At 40.1% G+C, this 21,774-nt stretch overlaps 1 pseudogene; it reads left to right on the forward strand.

Annotated features, from left to right (window-relative positions):
• The first annotated feature begins 750 nt into the window (after positions 1 to 750).
• Positions 751 to 15,417, forward strand: LOC149229335 (5'-adenylylsulfate reductase 3, chloroplastic-like; annotated as a pseudogene).
• Positions 15,418 to 21,774: the final 6,357 nt, after the last annotated feature.

Here is a 21,774-nt window from a genome sequence, read left to right on the forward strand (position 1 = left end):
TCTGCAGCCACCACTCTGTTTTTCAAATTGACAGTCAAGATGTTAGTTCAATAATCATGAAAATGCAGGTATGACTGAGGATATATTATGAAGACAAGGAGCATCTAAAGGCATCAATAAGGAGCAGTTGATTAAGGGCTAATGGACAACAAATGGCAAAGATTCCAAGGTATGAGTAAAAATTTCTTTCAAATAGCAATCAAAGGCACAATTTTGCATAGTTATTAAACCATAAGCTCCACTATATGCAATGATTACCACAATAGCTCCATTACCATTCCACGACATTCCTCCACAAACCATGCATTTATTCCCTAAACAGTCTCATGATTAATTCTCAGGTTTAACTCGTAGTTGATTGCACTTTCACACTTCACTTGTAATCATGAGATGTGACCTATTTAATTACGGCTCCTCTCCACCACATAATTTCCGCAGCCATTTCATAAATGTGTTAACATCTCCTATGTAGCCGTTCAGTTTAAAAATTCTGGGTTCACTTCACCCCCCTGCCATTTTATTGAAGCCATGACTACATTACCACCTCGTTCACATACGTTTCTACTCTATTTTGTGAACTCACCTCGGATGCTTGTCCTCTGTTTCCGCTTACAGTCCCTAAACACTCCCTCTACCTGTTCTCTAGTTTCCATTTTCAGCCACTATTTTGTTCTCCTTAAACCCCGTAACCTAGCCGTCTTACCTCTGCTAAACCCCTCACACGCAGTCGAATTTCAAATAGAAGAAAGGATGGGTCGGTTATTGAGGGTAGAACCGGAAGGACCCAAGTTCTTAGAAGGATACCCTCAAGTAAAAGACTTGCTAAATGGCTTCGTTTCATTCAAAAATTTAAGGGCCACAATAAGGAGATAAAAAAATCTTTTGCAAGGTCTTTTAACGGCCAGGTGGTGGAAATTGGAGACCTTAAGTTCACAGTCACCAAAGCATCCATAGTAGCTGCTATAGACCTGCCCCAGGAAGGTGAACGCTGGTTCAAGAACAAGAGTTTGGACGAGCAGGCTTGGACAGTCATATTATGCAACCCAGGTATGGACGTAACTGTATTCACAAGAGGAATTCCTGTTCATGCATTAAAAGAAGAGTGGGCCAGCTTACTGTTAATCATTCAAAAGTTCATTACTTGTGAAGGCCGTTTTGGAGCAATGTACATGTATCATACTCGGTTATTGATGAAATTTTTAGAGAACCAAACCATCAATCTACCCTACTTCTTATTTCCGAGCTTGAAAAATATGTGCACAATAGTCCAAAAGAACATAGAAGACATAGAACCTCATTTATATCATCATGGGCTTGTGAGGATTCTAATTGAAGACCAATTGAAGAAAAACAGGGATACCTGGGAACGGTTTTTAGTAAGAAACTACTTTCAAGAGCCATCCGAGGCACCTGAAAGCAGTACACCAAAAACACCAAGAAGGAGTAGGAGAAAAGAGAAAAGTGCAATAATTCAAGACTCTCCTATTAGCAAAACTAAAGAAGTTGATCAAAAAGAGAAGGAGGAAAGAACCAAGGATAGAAAACAGAGAAAATTGAAAGGAAAAAGAAGCATAGAGGATGTCTACCAATCACCAGAACCATCTATAGAGGAAGACTATCAAGTGTTGTCTGAAAGACTAGTGCATCTTCGAAAACAAGCGGCTACAGCCAAGAAGAAAGAAAAAGGAAAATAGAGTATGGAAGAAGAGAGTACTAGCCCACAACATTTAAGAAGAAGCAACAGGCTTAGAGGAAAGTGGAGGAAAACACAAGTAAAAGGACCCCACTTTATTGACTTGGGTGGGGAAACACCCGAGAAACCTCCAGCTGGCTGTAGCCCACCTCATCCTCAGCCAAATATTGAAACCAGTCCTCCAGATGTTGATATAAGTCCTTCTCGGCCAGAATTAGAAATCAGTCCTCCTCCTCAACAAGACTTTGAGGTCAGCCCAAGGAAAACACCCGAAATAGATCCAAATCAGCAAGAGGTGTATGATTATCTAGAATCCTTAGAGAATACAACTGCAGGCTCGAGCACATCATCCACTCTGCCTCACACAACACAAGAAGCACAAGTCCAATCATTGAAACAAGAAGTGTTTGAATTGGAGGTCTTAAACAGACACATTAAACAAGAAAATGAAGCATTAAAGGAGCAAAGAAAAGTGGAGAAAATCATTCATGACAACACTATGTTATAGCTGGGATTGTGGCAGAAAAAGAACAAGAAATTAAAGAAAAAGTGAAGGAAGTTGAGTAGGGAATTAATCAATCCCAAATTCAGATGTTTGATGAGGAAGCCCAAGATGGTAGTAGCACCAAGGAAGAAGAGAAGAGGACTGGATGTACTGGTAGAAGCTTCAGAACACATGGACTAAAGGGGGATGATCAAAATTTTGGTTGCATGAGGACATGCAACACCTTCACAGTGGGAGTATGTTGAGTCCCAAACTTGCATCTTCCCTATACACCTTTTTAGCCTTTTTCCATTTACTTGGACCTCCTAAGCTGTCAAATCATTGCATATTAGTTTAAAAAGAGCATATAAAATGGTTTCCTAACTATGTTTTGTGTCTGCTGTTTGATCAAAATTTTTGCTCATTCAGCTGCGGAATCTTGTCACTTTCCACAACCAGTTCAACTTTCCGCAGCCTTTTTGTTGAAGTCTATGTTACAGGTGTCTTCAAGTGAATCCGACCACATGGTCTTGTTGCAAATGATGTGGACATGGACCGTGTCCTATTGGCTCAGTCGAATCAACCAAAGAAGGCAGTGGTCAAAGATAGTCAAGTGGTGGTCAACCTAAGAGTCCTACGGTGACAGAACTCTGTTTTTCACCACGTGAAGACTTGCATGGCCGTTTCTAAATCTCAGGAGACGTGTTAACACCTGTGGACTGCTCCATGAACCGAATCCAACAGCCACCCTCCTTAGATTTAATCTTCACGGCTACCATAATGCTAGATTCCTGGACGTGGTTGCTTCACGTGTCTTTTATCAGCGCAAATTTTAGGAAAGTAGTTATGTCATCCTCTGTTATAAATAAAGTGTTCTCATACGCATAGTAGTTAGTTCTTATAATGTAATTTTGACTGTTAACGAGCCCACTGTGCCGTGACTTTATCTCTATGTTATGACTGCATTTTAATACATGAGAAGACTCTGTTTATAAGCTCAATTCGTGGTTGATTGTTGATTGTCCGAGGTTGTGCAGAGGGCCCTTGTACACACCAAGGTTTTGTTAATTGCTGTATAGTTTCATGCTTTATTTCTTTTTGTTCCTTATGCCATAATAATTTATTTGTATATATTGCACTACTTATGGTATTCACGTTGATTGCTATCCATAGTTTTTATACTTTCTAATGTTGTTAACTGATCAGTGTCTTTGTTTCAGATTCTAATAGGCAGCTCGGGCATTTGCACATAGCTTTATAATGACTAATGACATGGAATTATTCTTGTCCTTCTGCTGATTTATTTTCTTAGTTCTAACTCCAACACTGTTTTATTTCTTTCAGTTTTGTTCATTTACTTTTTTGCAAGATAGATATTAGATTACTCATGTCATTTTCAGTTACCTCCGAAAGCCAGAGCGAGTCAAATGGTGAGGGATTGAAATATGAATGCGTAGTTTGATATTAGTTTATTTTTCTGCAAGTTAGTTATTGAATTGCTCATGTCATTTTCAGTTACCTCCTAAAGCCAGAGCAAGACAAATGGTGAGGGATTGGAGTATGAGTGTGTAGTTTAATATTAGTTTCATTTTCTGCAAATTAGATATCAGATTGCTCAATTTGTTTATGATTACCTCCTAAAACCAGAGTGAGACAAATGGTGAGGGGTCAGAATATGAGTTGATGTAGTTCGATCTTAGCTTTGCTTTGCTTGCAACTTTTGGATTTCTTTGAGTTCAGTTTCTTTTATATTTACATAGCAGCAAGGATACTGGGTTTCATGGTCACTAGCTCACTGTTTGTTTAATTAGAATATTGGTACATTTTCATTCTCTTTTAGGAATTGATTTCAGCATTGCAAGTTTTAAAACCTTTTGAAAATTTTGAAGTTTGGAAATCATTTTAAAGGACATCATTGCCTTGAACACTTATATCCATACTTGACTTTTAGAATTGCCATCTCACAGTAGGGAATCAATGAAGATAAACCCAAAAACAAACTAAAAATAAAAAACGACAAAAAGTAAGAAATCAGTTATCTTGCATATATAGTGCACCTCACTTCAGCAGTTTACGACTCTTGGATTGACAAATAATATAGCAATTTAGGACACTCTAAATTGAACAAACAAGAATGAACATTGGAAATGAAGAGTTTCATGCCAGAAGGGAGGATCGACCTATAAACGTTCAAGAGGAAGTTGGACTAGGAAGAACCTACTGGTTGGAAAAGAACTGTGAGAATGCTAGGAAGGGAGAATGATTCTTTAATTGAAACCATGAAACAATTCCATAGAAGGGATAAACCTCCCGAAATTACTACTACACAGTGTGACAAGAATTCACAGTTTCTCCATATTGAGGGAATTCTCTGCGAAAGAGAATGCTGAGAGCATTTGGTTTCTTGAAGCAAAATAATGTCAGGATGATTCATGGAAATTATATTTTTGAAAATGTGGCATTTATATTTTTCATTTAATCCCCTAAATTTCCATGATAGGATATGGATAATTGCCAAGAAAGTTGGGAGGGAAAGAGTGTTTTCATTGGTGTCACCCTTCTTGACTTAACCATAAATTTTCCTAGATCTTACAACAATTAATTGTTGGATTTTTGTCCTTTTTTCTTTGGTTCTTTCATTTTCTGTGGGATTTACTGTGTGGCATTGCCCTTTATCCCTTTCAACGAGAAGGATGTTGAAGGGGAAGAGATATTAGTTTACTTATTGGCTTGCTGCATGATCACATCTTAGTGCTGAAGGTAAGCACGTGCTACTAGTTGGATTTGGTCATCAGGAATCATAGAAGGGTATTTTCGTTGCCACTCCTTGGCTATCTTTTTCAGGTCCATTACTTGTACATCTGTGTCTTGTAGGTCTTCTTCCTCCATCGAGGATGGCTACTACCCTATGGGATTGAGAGAATTTTGAGGCAAGTTTAATGTTTCCATGGTTTCCTTATTCTTTTGGAGTTAAACTTAATTTGTGTGGCTTATAGCTTGTGCCACATCTGGTTCATCTATTTCATATGATTGTAGAACTGAGAATTTATTTCTGTTCTACACACTTGAAGGATTCTAAGGATCACCCTTTCACTTCCTCCCAACTACTGTTTTGAAGCCGTCATATCCTGGATATGAATTCACGTTTCCTTGATTCACCTCCTGAGCTGTTGTTTTCTTAGGGAAACATTTGAGGAGATGGTCGTAATCATGGAAATGCTTACATTTGAATGGAATTTTCTCATAGTACATTGGTTATTCCTAGATCTCATCTTCATAGCTGAGCGAAATGCTGGCAGGGAGGGGTTTCATGAGATCCATATAGACGTACAATCTTGCATACGAAGTATATCTTCCTACCTTCGTTATGTCCGAGAGAATAAAAAATTCTCCCAAATTGTTTCCAATGTGGGCTAAGATTTATCGGTCCCAGTATTAATAAGGCAGGGAATATAATCTAATCCATACTGGAAGATTGGAGAAATCTTCTTTGGATTGAATTTTGGGACCCATGCTTTGATGAAGAGACCAACATAGTTCATGAAATAGGGTACACCTAGCAAAATATTGTCCCTATTCAATGTTGTTAAATATTAATATGAAAAAACACAACAATCCTAATTTCAGTTCTGCATCTCCCTTAATGGTCCAATTTCTCCTTAGTCAGTTTTCTGCTAGCCAAGGGCTGATGAATTTGTAGATCAATGCTATTTCCTTCATCCTTTCAATGGTGGATCTTATTTATTCCACCAGGATCTCAAGAAGAAGGACTTCCTAAGCTTGTGGACAAAAGGGACCCAAATTTTGGCTTTATTTGGCTAGTGAGTCATGCATTGGAGTGACTATTAGTTTGTGGCCAGAGCTTGATGGTGTTATTTGCATAGCTTGTTGAGAATGTGTGCGAGGAGTTCCAATGCACAATGGTTGTTTTCTAGAGAATTTTTTAGTCATTGAATTGTAAGAGGGGTCTCCATTTCCCTGCCAGGGGCGTGCCATACGAGCTAGTGGAGAGGCTACAAAAACTTCATGATAGTGCATGTTGAAGAAACCTAAAATTTTTTGGGTGTCTAACTTTCACAGCGAATGAAAAATTACATGTTTACCATCACTATTGCACTATGTCTACCATCATTAACCATTATTTATCTGTCATTTTATCCATTTATATCCTAAAATTCCTCAAGTCTAAATTTTTTGGTTCAAGCATCATGGAAGTTTTGAAATGAGTAGATAAGGTTGTTGCTGCAAATCAATGATCTGCATAAGTTTTCTCAGCTTACTATAAATGCAGTGGGGCTCATAAAATTTTGGATAAATGATGGAGGGTGGAATGTATTCCTCACATACATAAGGAAAGTGATAGAAATGGAAGGACCACTATGGTATTGGAACCAAAACAATTGGGAAATAGATATATAGATAAGCTTGAGAGTGTTTTTCCATCCTCTAGAAAAAGGAAATACAACAGGAAACACCATTATTCATCACCTATATGGAATAATATAGGGTAATATTTGCATTGAAATTAGGAAAGTTATCTAACAATGCATCCAATAATGCTAAGAGATATACAATTCTGAATTATCAAAATGTCTTTCAGTTTCCTTTCTTATTGTTGTTGAACATGGACACTCCATCGTGAGGCTTTGTTTTCATTTGTATATTTGTGATATATACCAATATGCAAGAGGAAGAAATACCGAATATGAAAATCCCTCATACAATGGAATAAAAATTGAGTCTACAGGTTGTCATATAGTGGAGCCTTAATACTAGAAGGCTTAATCTTGAGATATATCGACTATTTGTAGAGGTTGATAAATGCTATAACATTCATAATTAATACAAATTTCCTAAGGCTCTGGAAGTTTAAGCATTGGTAAAGAGTAGAAGGTTATTTTCCTTTTATGAATATGGGCACTAGGAATGTTGTAGTATACAAAAATATCGACCACTAGAAATAAGGAACTTAAAGGTCTAAAGGCATGGATTACTCTGCAACACTGTGATCAATATACGGGGGCCCTTCATTTGAGGAATTAGAGGGTGGTGTTGGAAGCCTTTTTAAGTGCAAACCCATGAAAAATTTAATGGGTAATGTTTGGAATTTTTTGAGAAGTCCCAATTAAAGCTCTTCACCACAAGGGTTATGTTTCTATTGGATGTGAAACAATGCACTTGACTAGTTTTATCGGGACAACATGAATGTGAAAAACATTGGTGGTGGGAGGATTTGAAGGAAAAATAATGTGGCTTCCATAAAGGAAACATTAGAATCTCACAAGGAGATAACAAGAACTCAATACATAATATAAATGGACATGGTGATTTTTTTTCACTAATGAAAATGTTTTTAGGCTGACAAGGGAAGGCATTGAAAGGCTTGCAAGTTTGAAAGAAAGGAAGCATGGCTTGTAGTCCTTTATGCATTGTGGCATCATTTTTTTCAGGAAATTGAGTCATCCTATGTTGAAGTAGCATATAAACTTCAAGATTATGGTGTTAATGTTGCCAAATTTTGCATAGGTGGAGAACACAAATCGTTTGTCAGCAAAATTTTCATCTTGGAACATTTCCAACCATTCTTTTATTCATTTTAATTAGAAAAATAAAGGCACCTTACTAGTGGCCATGGAATTTTCCCACATGGAGGAAACTAACATTATTGTTGAACACACTACTGTGGTCTCTTTCCCATTTGTGTTCTATGAAACCAAGAAGTTCGTTGGATTTGGAGTGAGGAAGAAGAGAACACTGGGCCTCAAAAGCATCAATGTATATACATATGAGAACAACCAACTTCTCTTCATAATACTGTTAGTATGGTCACAATACATACTGTAGCATTTTCTCTTGAATCTATTTTCCCCATTACATTGCTCACTCTAAACTTTGTAGGTATTTTATAATTTTTTTCTCCCATGCTTCAAGTTGTATATATGTTTATTTGAAACCTTGGTAGTTTTAAGTATATTTCACCTTATAATAGGAAATACCTTCCAACAGAGGAAAACCTGGAAAAATTCATCAAACATAGTGTTGATATGACTAATATGGATAGGATATTAATGAATGAGGATATGTTAAATGAATTTGAAAAGGATATCATGAGAGATACTTGTTTGAAATCAAAATAGGATAGAGAAGAGCAAGTTGATTGTAAGAATCAAGAAGAAAGAAATATACATAAGGAACACATCACAAGTAATGTGTTGCATGCAAAGAATACAAATGTCATTGAACTACAACCTAACATGGGAAAATAAGACATTGATACCAAGACTAAGATTTGTTTCACGTCTCATGATTTGATGAAAGAAAATGGAATGACCAATGCCAAGAAGCATGAGCAGTTCCAAGGTCCTAAAGAGAGTTTGAAAGTTGGGGGTAACGAAGAAATAGGAGAAATACATAACCAACAAAAAATCAAAGAGAAGGTGTATTATAAAAATATCCTTTCAAGAAAGGACCTATAGAATCAATGCGGCTAGAAATTCCTTGAAAATAAGGCTTCAAATCGTTAATTTTACAAAATCATTAGAATCCTATTATGTTTGTAAGTTGTCATCACATTTGTACATTATGAAGGTTTAGGGATATTGAGATATTTGTTCTGAGCACCTTGGAAGACTTGAATGCACTCTTGATAAAGGTTCTATACGTTTCCTATATGTGTAACTTGAATTTGTTTATGGCATCTGGTAATTAAAACAAGGGTGGACTGATTATTTAATTATGTTATCTATATGATTGGAGTAAAATTTTAGCCTTAAATGAGTCATAGGCAGGTAACTCCATATGACGTGGGAGAAAAATTGATAGAATGCAGATCAGTAGAATACTAATCAGAGATAACAAAATACAAGACAAAGATCAAACACACAATGAAGAAAAAATCATAGGATTTACATTAGATGGCATGACTTACCTTGCTTGCATGCTCAGGCTAAGGAAAACTACAAATATATAGATGGGGAGAGAAAGTCTATAATTCTCTACATGTGTTTATGTTAGGGTCCCACCCTAACCCCCTTATTTATGTAATGGGATCACGTCATAGTCAAGAGTCAATAAAGCCCATATTAATAATTGTAAGTGGTTAATCCGCAATTAATGACGGAACCACAGTTAGTTGCAAATGGGCCGTAGTATTAGATAGATGGTATTAATAAAACCCACGGTATTAGCCCGTGGTATTGCATGTATGAGTCATATAAAGGATAGAGACTCCCTGTGAGGAGCATTGTGTCTTATTTTGTAATCGAGCTCTGCTCCATTGGAGGTTGCCCCCTCGAAGAGGCAAGTGAACATTACTCTCTGAATAATAAAATCATTGCTATTCTGTGTTCTGGGTATCTTTTCTTCGCATATTCTGTATTTGGGTATCATTTTGCAGGTTAAGAGCATAACAAGTGGTATCAGAGCACTTTCCAGGGCCGGTGGGATCTCCATTTCTTAGCAATTTTTTTTTTTGGCTAGAGACGTGTTCCGGCGTCTTTAAACCACGGGATCTGTCGTTGAGCGCATAAACCTGCGGATTTGGGGAGGCATGCACGCAGGAAATACAAGAGGTGGTCACATCTGTTGGACTCCCTTGTAACCCCTGTGGGTACCCCTTCGAGTAGTAGCACCTTAGACAGAACCGCACACGGACTGTCTTCCACGTACCCTCTGGGTATATCGGAAGCCCCCTAGGCTCCCTTGAAACCTCGCCATAGATAAACCGTCGGCCATCTTGCGGCTACAGTACACCGAGAACAGCACTCGGAGAGATTACTCGCCCATATGATAGGGTAGTCGGGTTGTACGGTTAAGGGTACGGTCGATCCTCCTTAGTTAGAGCCCTGAAACATTGGGCCGAGTACTACTGCCAGACGCTTATGTATATTGCGATCTGTAGCACCTGACACTCCTCAAGACCATAGTTCCCTTTTCTATTGGGGGATCACACATCATCTCTTCCAGATCCGCTTGTGCAAAGGGGTGCAGCAGCAGCAGACATCAGTCCCGCAGTCTCGAGTTCGCAGATCAGCCATTCCGATCTATTAGATCCATCAGATCCGCAGAAGCTCCGCCGCCCAGAGCTATCAGATCCGCCATTCAGATCTCTCAGATCCACCAGATTAGAGTCGTTGTGAAGGGTTCCTATACCGGGGTATAATTTTCGCAGGACTTTTGGTCGCATTGACATTTTGAGGATTTTGCCACTGCAGTATTGATAAGGAAGGAGTAAAACTCTGTTAGGAGTTTTCAGGTCTGAGATCTTTCGGGGCGCTTATTGGTGATCTAGCCCATCAGAATCAGGACGACGAGCTGAGCACAGTGGTACCATTCACTTCTTAGTGAAATTTTTTTTAGGCGGTCCCAATTTAAAAAAAAAATCAGGTTGGTGTATGGTAGAAACTAGAGCTCAAGCGATGGCCAATGAAAGGATGGACAAACTTGAAGAATCAGTGCAATCCCTCCACATTCAGCTTAGCGGACTATGTAGCATGGTCGAGAAAATAATCCCGAAGGGCAAGGAGCAAGCCCACGAGGAGGCGTATAATGGCAATGAACACAATGAGGGTGAGTCTAGCCACTCTCCTCACGTCTGGCACACCCACCAACAACCCAGTCAGCGACCTCCCAAGTTGGATATGCATAAATTTGACGGTTCTCACCCATCGGCATGGATAGCACAAATGGAGCAGTATTTCAAACTGAATCACATCTTCGATGATGAGACTCAGCTTATGTTGGGGAGCATGTTCTTGGACAATGAAAGGTGGCAATGGTGGGAATGGCATCAACGTTGCACTGGACCTTTTAGGACTTAGACCAAATTCACCAAAGCTCTTCAAGACTGCTTTGACCAGGAATCATCTTTTTTGGGTCGTCTTACTAAGCTCCGACAGACTGGTACAGTGGATGAATATATTACAGCTTTTGAAGCCTTAGCCTTCCGCACTTGGGGTCTCTCAGATGTGTTCTACACGGAATGTTTTATCAGCGGTATTAAAGAAGCTATCAAAGCCCAAGTCCTACTGCACCACCCTCCCACATGGACAGAGGCTTGCAAGATAGCTCGTAACGTGGAACGTGCATTAGCAGCCCAATAGAGTCGCCCAAATTTCTCCGCTAAAGGTCGCCCCCCACAGGCTCACAACACGACTCAAACACTTAAGGTCCAAAAGGTGTCACCTACAGAAATGGCCGAAAGAAGAAAGCAAGGCCTATGTTACTACTGTGATGAAAAATACTCCCCAGGTCATAAATGCAAGGAGCCCAAATTTTTTCAAATTGATGCCACTAACTACAGCTCAACAGAGGAAGATCCACCACTGGAGGAACATGAACTGCTAGAATAAGACAACCAAAAGGACAATGTCTCTGACGTACCAGTTATTTCGTTGCATGCTTTGGCAGGAATTTCTTCCCCTCAAACTCTCAAAATTAGAGGTTTTATTAAACATCGCCCAGTAGTAGTCTTGATTGATAGTGGAAGTACACATAATTTCATCCATCAAAAAGTCGCAGAAGCAGTGCATTGTTTTGTACGAGCAGTTTCTAACTTCCAAGTTCAAATTGCGGATGGAGGCACAATGAAATGTGAAGGCCGCTGTGAAAATGTCAAACTTCAAATGGGGGATTATCAGTTGAAAACCCACATGTTTGCCATACACATGGGGGGTTGCGACATTGTCCTCGACGCTGAATGGCTCCGCACTCTTGGGCCAATCACAATGGATTTCTAGGAGTTATATATGAGTTTTAAGCAGAGCAACTACACACATACCCTCTGTGGACTCCAGGCGGGAGCTCCCTCTATCATCAGCTCGCATAGGATGGAAAATTTGTTAAAAAAGGGCAATCATGGAGTTGTAGCTCAATTTAATGCCATCCAGGCAGTCGAAACCAAGCCTCTGCCAATTCATCCTAAGATGCAACAGATTTTAAATAACCATCTGCCGGTCTTTGACAAGCCTCATGAGCTTCCACCCTTGCGAGGGGAACATGATCATAGCATCACCTTGGTTCCAGGGGCCCAACCCCCAAATGTGCGCCCATACAGATATCCGTTCACCCAAAAGAATGAAATAGAAAAAATCATCAAGGAACTTTTGGAAGCAGGTGTCATTCGTCCCAGCATTAGTCCTTATTCATCCCCAGTGGTCATGGTGCTCAAGAAAGATGGGGAGTGGCGGATGTGTCCCGAATTCAGGGCCCTCAATAAGTTGACAGTCAAAGATAAATTTCCCATCCCGGTGGTTGATGATTTGTTGGATGAACTCAATGGGGCTCAATTATTCACTAAGCTGGATCTTCGCTCAGGCTACCACCAAATTCGCATGAAGGAAGTCGACATTCCCAAGACTGCTTTCAGAACTCATGAAGGCCATTATGAATTCCTGGTCATGCCATTTGGTCTTTGTAATGCCCCCTCTACTCTTCAGAGCCATATGAACCACATTCTCAAACCATATCTCAAGAAATTTGTCCTTGTCTTCTTCGATGACATCCTCATCTATAGTTGCACTTGGGCCGCACATCTTCAGCATGTAGATCTACTCTTGCAACTGCTCCGCAAGCATAAATTATTTGTCAAGATGTCCAAGTGTTCATTTGGCATGGCAGAAGTAGAGTATTTGGGCCACATTGTGGGGCGTGAAGGTGTCAAGGTGGACCCCAAAAAGATCCAGGCAATGCAGGAATGGCCTCAACCTAAGACCTTGAAGAGCTTGAGAGGATTTTTGGGTCTCACAGGCTATTATCGTAAATTTGTCCGCAACTATGGTCGCATAGCGAAGCCCCTCACCCAACTCCTAAAGAAAAATTCATTCTTCTGGAATGAGGAAGCACAACAGGCCTTTACAGCTCTAAAAAATTCCATGTGTTCCACTCTAGTCTTAGCACTACCTGTCTTCACCAAATCTTTTGTCATTGAATGTGATGCTTCAGGTATAGGTATTGGGGCAGTTGTAATGCAGGAAGGGCGACCGTTGGCCTTCATAAGCCAACAACTCAGTGGGAGGAATCTGGGCCAATCTACCTACGAGAAGGAAATGATGGCCATATTACATGCAGTCGAGACCTGGCGACCTTACTTATTGGGGCGACGTTTCCAAATCCGCACAGATCATCACAGTCTTAAATATTTTTTGGAGCAACGCCTATCCTCCCCACAACAAAATAAATGGCTCGCCAAAATGCTGGGATATGATTATGAGATCATTTACAAGAAAGGGAAAGACAATAGTGTAGCAGATGCATTATCTCGCCAATTTGAGGAGGAAAGTACTCTGCTAGCAATTTCCCTCCCCATTCCAGAATGGATTGAAGAGGCTCGCAGGGAATGGTTTTCACACCCCGGGCTCTCCCAACTCATTTCTCAATTGCAGGTAGATCCAAATTCCACCAAGGGATACTTGTGGCAGGATGATATTCTTCGCTACGAGGACAGAGTCGTAATATCACCAACATCCACCCTCAAAAGTCGCATTTTGGCAGAATTGCACTCATCTCCCATTGCAGGACATTCGGGCTTTCAGAAGACGTATGCTCGCACCAGAAGATCATTTTTTTGGACAGGCATGAAAAAGGACATCCTTACTTTCATAGCAGAATGCGATGTCTGTCAACACCACAAAGGGGAAACCGTCAACACACCAGGCACATTACAACCATTGCCCATTCCGGCATCAATTTGGACAGAGGTTTATATGGATTTCATTACAGGTCTTCCAAAGTCAGGGAACAAGTCAGTCATCATGGTGGTTGTGGACCGACTGTTGAAGTATGCTCATTTTTGCGCCCTACCCCACCCGTTCACACCAACTTTGGTTGCTCAATCTTTCATGGATCAGATCTTCAAATTGCATGGCATGCCCACTTCTGTTGTGTCTGACCACGACCCGATCTTCACCAGTAATTTTTGGGAGGAACTCTTCAGAATACAAGGCACTCAACTAAAACTCAGTACTTCCTATCATCCGCAAACAGATGGTCAAACCGAAGCCGTCAACAAATGTCTAGAAACCTACCTTAGGTGTTTCACTTCAGAAAAGCAACACCTTTGGGTACAGTGGTTACCTCTGGCTGAATGGTGGTATAACACCAACTATCATGCCACCACCAAAATGACTCCCTATGAAGCAGTATATGGTCAACTCCCGCCTTCACCTACTTCGTATCTCAAGGGATGCTCAAAAGTACAAGCAGTGGATCAACTCCTACAACACCGCGCAACCATGCTCGCCCATCTTCGAGAGAATCTTCATCAAGCTCAGAACCGCATGAAGCAATAGGTAGACCAGCATCACTCAGAGTGCCAATTTCAAGAAGGGGATCAGGTCTTTTTACGGCTACAACCATATAAGCAAACATCACTCAAAGACAAGGGGTGTCAGAAACTCTCTCCCAAATTCTACGAACCATATCAAGTACTTCAGCGCATTAGAGAAGTGGCCTACAAGTTGGCCTTGCCACCTACTGCAAAAATCCATCCAGTTTTCCATGTCTCATGCCTCAAGAAAGTGATTGGGAACAATTGCAGAATTCATTCCAGTCTACCTGAATTGGACGAAGAAGGGTCCATCTGGCTTCAACCCGAACAGGTCCTAGACACACGAGACAAGCAACTGCGCGGCCGCATGATTAAGGAAGTCCTCGTCAAATGGAAAGACACCTCTCCGGAAGATGCAACTTGGGAACCAGCCACTATTCTTCAGCAGTTTCCACAGCTTCAGCCTTGAGGACACGGCTAGTCTTAAGGGGGAGGGCATGTTAGGGTCCCACCCTAACCCCCTTATTTATGTAATGGGATCACGTCATAGTCAAGAGTCAATAAAGCCCATATTAATAATTGTAAGTGGTTAATCCGCAATTAATGACGGAACCACAATTAGTTGCAAATGGGCCATAGTATTAGATAGATGGTATTAATAAAACCCACGGTATTGGCCCGTGGTATTGCATGTATGAGTCATATATAAAGGATAGAGACTCCCTGCGAGGAGCATTGTGTCTTATTTTGTAATCGAGCTCTGCTCTATTGGAGGTTGCCCCCTCGAAGAGGCAAGTGAACATTACTATCTGAATAATAAAATCATTGCTATTCTGTGTTCTAGGTATCTTTTCTTCGCATATTCTGTATTTGGGTATCATTTTGCAGGTTAAGAGCATAACAGTTTATCATGACTGCATAGACAATAGACGTGGGCGGTCAACTGTAATCGACATGGATGGTGGAGTTATTTGAGATGTTGGAATTGGCATGGGTAGTGAGTGTTGTCGTTGGCGTCGATGGTGTTACCTTCATTGGGTTCACATCTAACATTCTCCCACTTGAATCCAAATGAAGAGTCTTGAGTCAAGTCACTGAGTTCTACCATGCCTCTAAATAACTCATCTTTATTTCTTACTAGAACCTTAGTGAGCATATCAGCAGGGTTCCTATCTATATGGATCTTTTCCAAGGATAGTCCTTCCTCCAATGCATGCTGGATCCAATGGTACCTTAACTCAAAATGCTTGGTTTTTAGTGAAATGTTGGGTTTTTCACCAAGTGAATGACACTCTGACTATCACAATATAACACATACTTGTCCTTCTTTATTCCCATCTCTCTTGGGAATTGATGCATCGATAACATATATTTACAAGCTTCTATTGTAGCTATGTACTTTTCCTCTGTTATAAAGAAAGATACTATTCTTTGTAACACTAACACCCAATATACCGCTGCACCTACAAATGTATACAAATAACTTGTAGTGTACTTTCTAGAGTCCATATCTCTAGCCATATCTGCATCTGTAAATCCTTCAAGAAAAATATCATTATGAACAAAACATAAACAATAATGATTAGTACCCTTGACATACCTCAAAATCCATTTTACTGCTTGCCAATGTTGTTTTCCTAAAATGGTAAGGAACCTACTCACTACTCCCACTGAATATGCAATATTTGGTCATGTTCATACCATGGCATACATCTTGTAGATTTTCCCGTAGATTCACAACTCATGTAATGTACTAAAAAAAAGACAAGAATCTACTCTACTCTTTAAATAGTGGAAACCAATAGATCAATGAAAACAACAAACAAGAAGAGGAAGATAATCAAAGACACATAACACAATTGTTTCTCTGGGGAAAGCCACTACTCAAAACCCTGAATATCTATTGCATTAATTAGAAATCTGAGTGATAATAGAAATCTTGTTCTCACAAGAACAATTCTTGCACAAGTATGACCAACTCTCTACCTCACAAGTCCGCACTGACCAACACTTAGCCAATTTTTGCTACCCTTTGAGCCCCTATTTCCTTGTGCACTTCCTAAGGGGAATAACCCATATTTAATTGGGAATTCCTTCTTCCATAACTGTGCAATCCAAAACTAGGCTCTCTTCTGATTGCATGCATGATTTGTACAACTCGGATCATTCTACAACTAATAGTACACTATCCCTGCACTCTAGTCTCAACTGGGTCTTTCTCTAAACTGACATGCATGAGTTTCTCATGAGGGAATATCCAATTAGATGGAGTAGGACTGAGGATGCACTAGTGCACCAACTCACTACTAGACCTCTACTAGTTCCTGCAATAGTTCGGGCTAGTTTAACTGCCTATAACTCAGTCAAACTGAGTTATGTAATTACAACTCAAATAAACTCATCATACACCCCTAAAATTTAGGGAGAACATATACATGACTACAGAAAGACTTCCAACTTGAAATTCTAAGCTAATTAAGTTAATTAAACTTAATTAACTATTTACATGTTGCTATGAGAATAGAATTCGATTTTAATTCACAGTTTAATTCAAGGACAAATTAAACTGGAATTTATTGTTGCCATTTCTCAACACTCCCTCTCAATAAGAAAGGGATTATCAACTACCTCGATCCTTTCCCCGTGAAACTCAAATTTACATCTTGACAATTCCTTTGTCAAAATGTTAGCATCTTTATCCTCCATGGGAATGTACTCCAACAACATAATCCGCCTCAATACACAATCTCAGAGATGATGATATCAGATATTAATATGCTTGGACAGATCATGAAAAATTAGATTTTCAGAGAGTTTGATACAAATTTGATTATCACAGTAAATCACAGTTGGATCCATCTGCTGACCAAACAAACCAACTAGAATCTTCCTCATCTAGATGGCCTCACATGCTTCCTGACTTGCAACCATCTACTCTGCCTCTACCAACTAAGTGCAACCGATATTTGTTTCTTGTTGTACCAAGAAACTGCTACTAACCCAATACTAAAGATCCCTCCTGATGTGTTGTTCATGTCGGATGGACTCCCTACCCAATCTGCGTTGGTGAAGCCTTGAAGATTCACTCCCTCTGTTTGTATGTACCATAATCCATACTGAGTAGAGCCCTTGAGGTATCTCAACACATGCTTTGTCGCCTTTCAATACAGCTTGGTAGGCCTAACCATCACTTGACTAAGCTAGTTAACTGCATGTCACATATCTGGTCATGTGTTCAAAAAATACATGAGTGAACCCACAAGCTGCCTATAAACAATAGCTTCAACTACTTCCCCTGAAATAGTATCCTCTTTCTTCTAGTTACCTACTAGAGGAGTCTCCATGGGTTTTCCGCTCTCCGTGCTGAACCTCCTAAGTATATCATTGGCATACTTTCCTTGAGATACAAATAGTTCCCCATAACCCTTCCATACTTCCATGTCCAGAAAGTAATGCATGACCCCTATATTCTTCATCTCAAACTCTCTTGCAAGATTCTCCTTGCAAGACTTGATCAACTGATCATTGCCTGTCAAAATCAAATCATCGACATATAACAAAATGATCAACAATTTACCTTCCACCACTATGTGGTAAAGATTTGCATCCACTTCACTCTTGATGAAGCCCAACCGAGTGAAGTAGCTATCAATCATGGTGTACCAAGCACAGGGTGATTTCTTCAGCCCATACAATGCTCTCTTGTGCTAGAACACATGTGACTTATAGTTGAAGATCTCAAAACCTTTAGGTTTCTCTATGTACACCTCTTCCTCAATCATGCCATTAAGGAAGGCTGTCTTTACATCCATCTAATGTGTCTTCCAACCCATCTGTGCTGATAATGCCAATATGGATCTGATCGATGAGTACCTTGCAACAGGAGCAAAGGTATCTTCATATTTAATCCCCTCTACCTGTGAAAATCCATAGGCCACAAACCATGCCTTATGCTTCTTCACACTACCATCTATATCTTGATTTACCTTGTAAAGCCATCAGGATCTCACCAGTAACTTGTCCTCCAGTCTCGGGACCACATCCCAAACACTGTTACGAACTATGGAGTCATAATCCTCCACCATGACATCAACCCAAATGGATTGTTGCACTGCCTCCTCAAAGGAAGATGACTATGTCTCAACACATCTGCTCATAAGAGCCATGTATCTAGTGTACCTCTTAGGTGACCTCCTCTACCTACGCTGAGATGTGGGTGCTCCCACATTCTCCCGTGCATCATGAAATAACTTGTTAGCCTCTATGGTGCGCCTTTTCCCATCTCTAGAAGGCTCTACCTGAGTGGATGTCTTCACTCCCAGATCCTCTGCATTTGGATGCTCCACATTGATCTAAGGCTCTTAAAGCTTAGGAGATAAAAGCTCCTCAACTGCATGTAGCTCAAGCTCCCTCTCAAGGGTAACTCCATGTGAACCACTGTCATCCTACTGGTCAACAAGTACAACTGATAGTTGTGAGGTGTATCAGTGTACCCCACAGATATCCTCAACTTTGTTGTTAGCTCATCGAATCTAACATCCATGCGAACCATTGTCATCCTTCTGGTCAACAAGTACACCTGATAGTTGTGAGGTGTATCAGTGTACCCCAGAAATATCCCCAACTCTTCTGTCAGCTCAAGATTCTTCCATGCATCTTTGGTCACATGGCAATATACCAATGACCAAAAAATCCTAAAGTGACCAACATTTTGTCTCTTACTAGAATAAGCCTCCTCTGGTGTCTCCATCCCAAGAATCCAACGTAGGCTACGATTCTAAAAATAAACTGCTATGTTGCATGCCTCAGCCCACAAGTGTAGTGGTAGGCCCTGATCATGCAACATCGCCCGTGATGCCCCTACAATGCTTCCGTTTTTCCTCTCGGCGACCCCATTCTATTTTGGCTTATGGGGTGTCATCAACTCCCGTTGAATCCCTTATGCTACCTAGAAGTGCTTAAACTCATTTGAGACATAATCACCACCACTATCACTCCTCATAGATTTAACCTTCTTTCCAAAATATTTCTCAACCAATGCATTAAATGCAAAAAACTTTGTGAAAGTTTGATCCTTCTTCTGCATGAAAATATCCAGCATTTACGAGAAAAGTCATCAACAAATCTAACATAATACCTGTGTTTGGCCATGGATGTTGTCGAGAATGGTCCACACACATCTGAAAGGAATCGCTCTAGAATTCCCTCTGCTCCACTGTCTCTATCATCAAAGGAAGCCTTGGTGTAGTTTCCCAGAGTACACCCCTTGCATGTATCAACTTTCTCTATCGTACCTTTGGGAAGACTAGTAGAGATCTGCTACATGAGTTTCAAAGCTCCATGATACAAGTGACCCAATCCCTGGTGTCATAACTCGCTAACATCTTGGCTCTTCACATTCTCTTCTTTCATGCTCAAAGCAACATAATCCTCTACCTCCAACTTATAGAGATTCTTAACTCGAATCCCTACCTTCTTTACTTGACCCATGGATATGTGTCGAAGGAACACCTTTCCTTTCGAGAAAATCACATCATAGCCTCCATCCTCAAGCATGGCAACTAATACTAAGTTTTTATTCAACCCGATCACATACATAAAATATCTCAATGTGAGAGGAGGACCTTTCTCACTCTCAAAAGTAACCATGCCCAATCCAATAGAATTATACCTCGCATCGTCACCGATCTCAAGATGCATATGGAGATATTTCTCCTCCAGGTCACTAAACAACTCCTGGTCACTAGTCATGTGGAATGAAGCTCCACTGTCAAGGTACCATACACTATCCATCATTAATGAAACCATGCATGCAATGGGATTAAAGTCCAATTTGAATTGACAGGGAAAATCCTCACTCGCCGCTCCTCCTGGGGAATTCTTCTTGGACTTCTTGAGTGGACAATTTGTAACAAAATGGCCCAGCTTGTGACAATGAAAGCACTTAACTTTTTTTATGTCTTTCTTCTTACCTCCATGGAAAGAATCCAATTTGGAATGGGAAGCCTTCCCTTTCTCCTTCCTTACCTTACTTTCTAAGGCATAGTTTTCCTCTTCATCAGTGGTAGATGAGGAACCATCCCTGGTGTTCCTTTTGATATCATCTTGCATTAAATCCAACCACAGTAGTTCCCAATGTGGAAGATTCTCCCTCCCATTGACAAAGTCTTAATAGCTATTCCAACTCTTGGGAAGGCCTAGGAGAGCTAGGCTCACCATATCATCCTCGACAATGATTATTCCAACACTTCCAAGCTCATCATGATAGTGAGTGAACTTGGTCAAGTATTTTGGAATGGTCTCGCCCTTATCCATCTTGATTTTTTGAAGTTTGTCTTCGAGTACAAACTTCCTATGGTCATTGCTATTATAGAATAGGCCCGTCAATTCTTTCCACATAGCATACATAATTTCCTTCCCATGGAGACTCGAGACAATGTGGTATCAAGCTCCCTCAAGGATTATCTGCCTCGCTTCGCCACACACTTCTTCTGTTACGCTAGATTCTGTGCATCCGATGTTACTGGCTTAGGAATGTCTTGATCATCAAATTCCTTGAGGCCATTATCCTTCCATCCTATCCTTCGAGGCTATATAATTCGAGCTGCCTTCCAAAGCATACTCGAGCTTGAAACCATAGAAATCCATTTTATGATCCTGAAGTATGTATTGCAAATTTGAATTTCACCTATAACCCAAAACTCAAAACTTTGAAATCTCCTCTAGTATAGTGTCTTCATCTCCGATACCATGTATAGTTCCTGTAGATTCACAACTCATGTAATGTACTAAAAAACAAGATAAGAATCTACTTTATTGTTTAAACATAGGAAACCAATAGATCGATGAAAACTGTAATCGACAAGAGGAAGCTAATCAAGACACATAACATAGTTGTTTCTCTGGGAAAGCCACTGCTAAAAAACCCGACTATATATTGCATTAATTAGAAATCTTAGTGATAATACAAAGCTTATTCTCACAAGAACAATTCCTGTACAAGTATGATCAACTCTCTGCCTCACAAGCCCACACTGATCAACACTTAGCCAATTTCTTCTGCCTTCTAAGCCCCTATTTCCTTTTGCAATTCTTGAGAGGAATAACCCATATTTAATTGGGAATTATTTCTTCCATAACTGTGAAATCCAAAACTAGGTCCTCTTCTGATTGCATGCATGATTTGTACAACTCAGTTCATTCTACAACTGATAGTACATTGTCCCTACACTCTAGTCTCAACTGGGTCTTTTTTTGAATTGGCATGCATGAGTTTCTCATGAGGGAATCTTCACTTAGTTGGAGTAGCACTGAGGATGAACCAATGCACAA

Source organism: Pinus tabuliformis, chromosome J, assembly GCF_031772625.1.
Source record: "Pinus tabuliformis cultivar Carrire ecotype Pingquan chromosome J, CPIR1, whole genome shotgun sequence".
NCBI lineage: Eukaryota > Viridiplantae > Streptophyta > Pinopsida > Pinales > Pinaceae > Pinus > Pinus tabuliformis.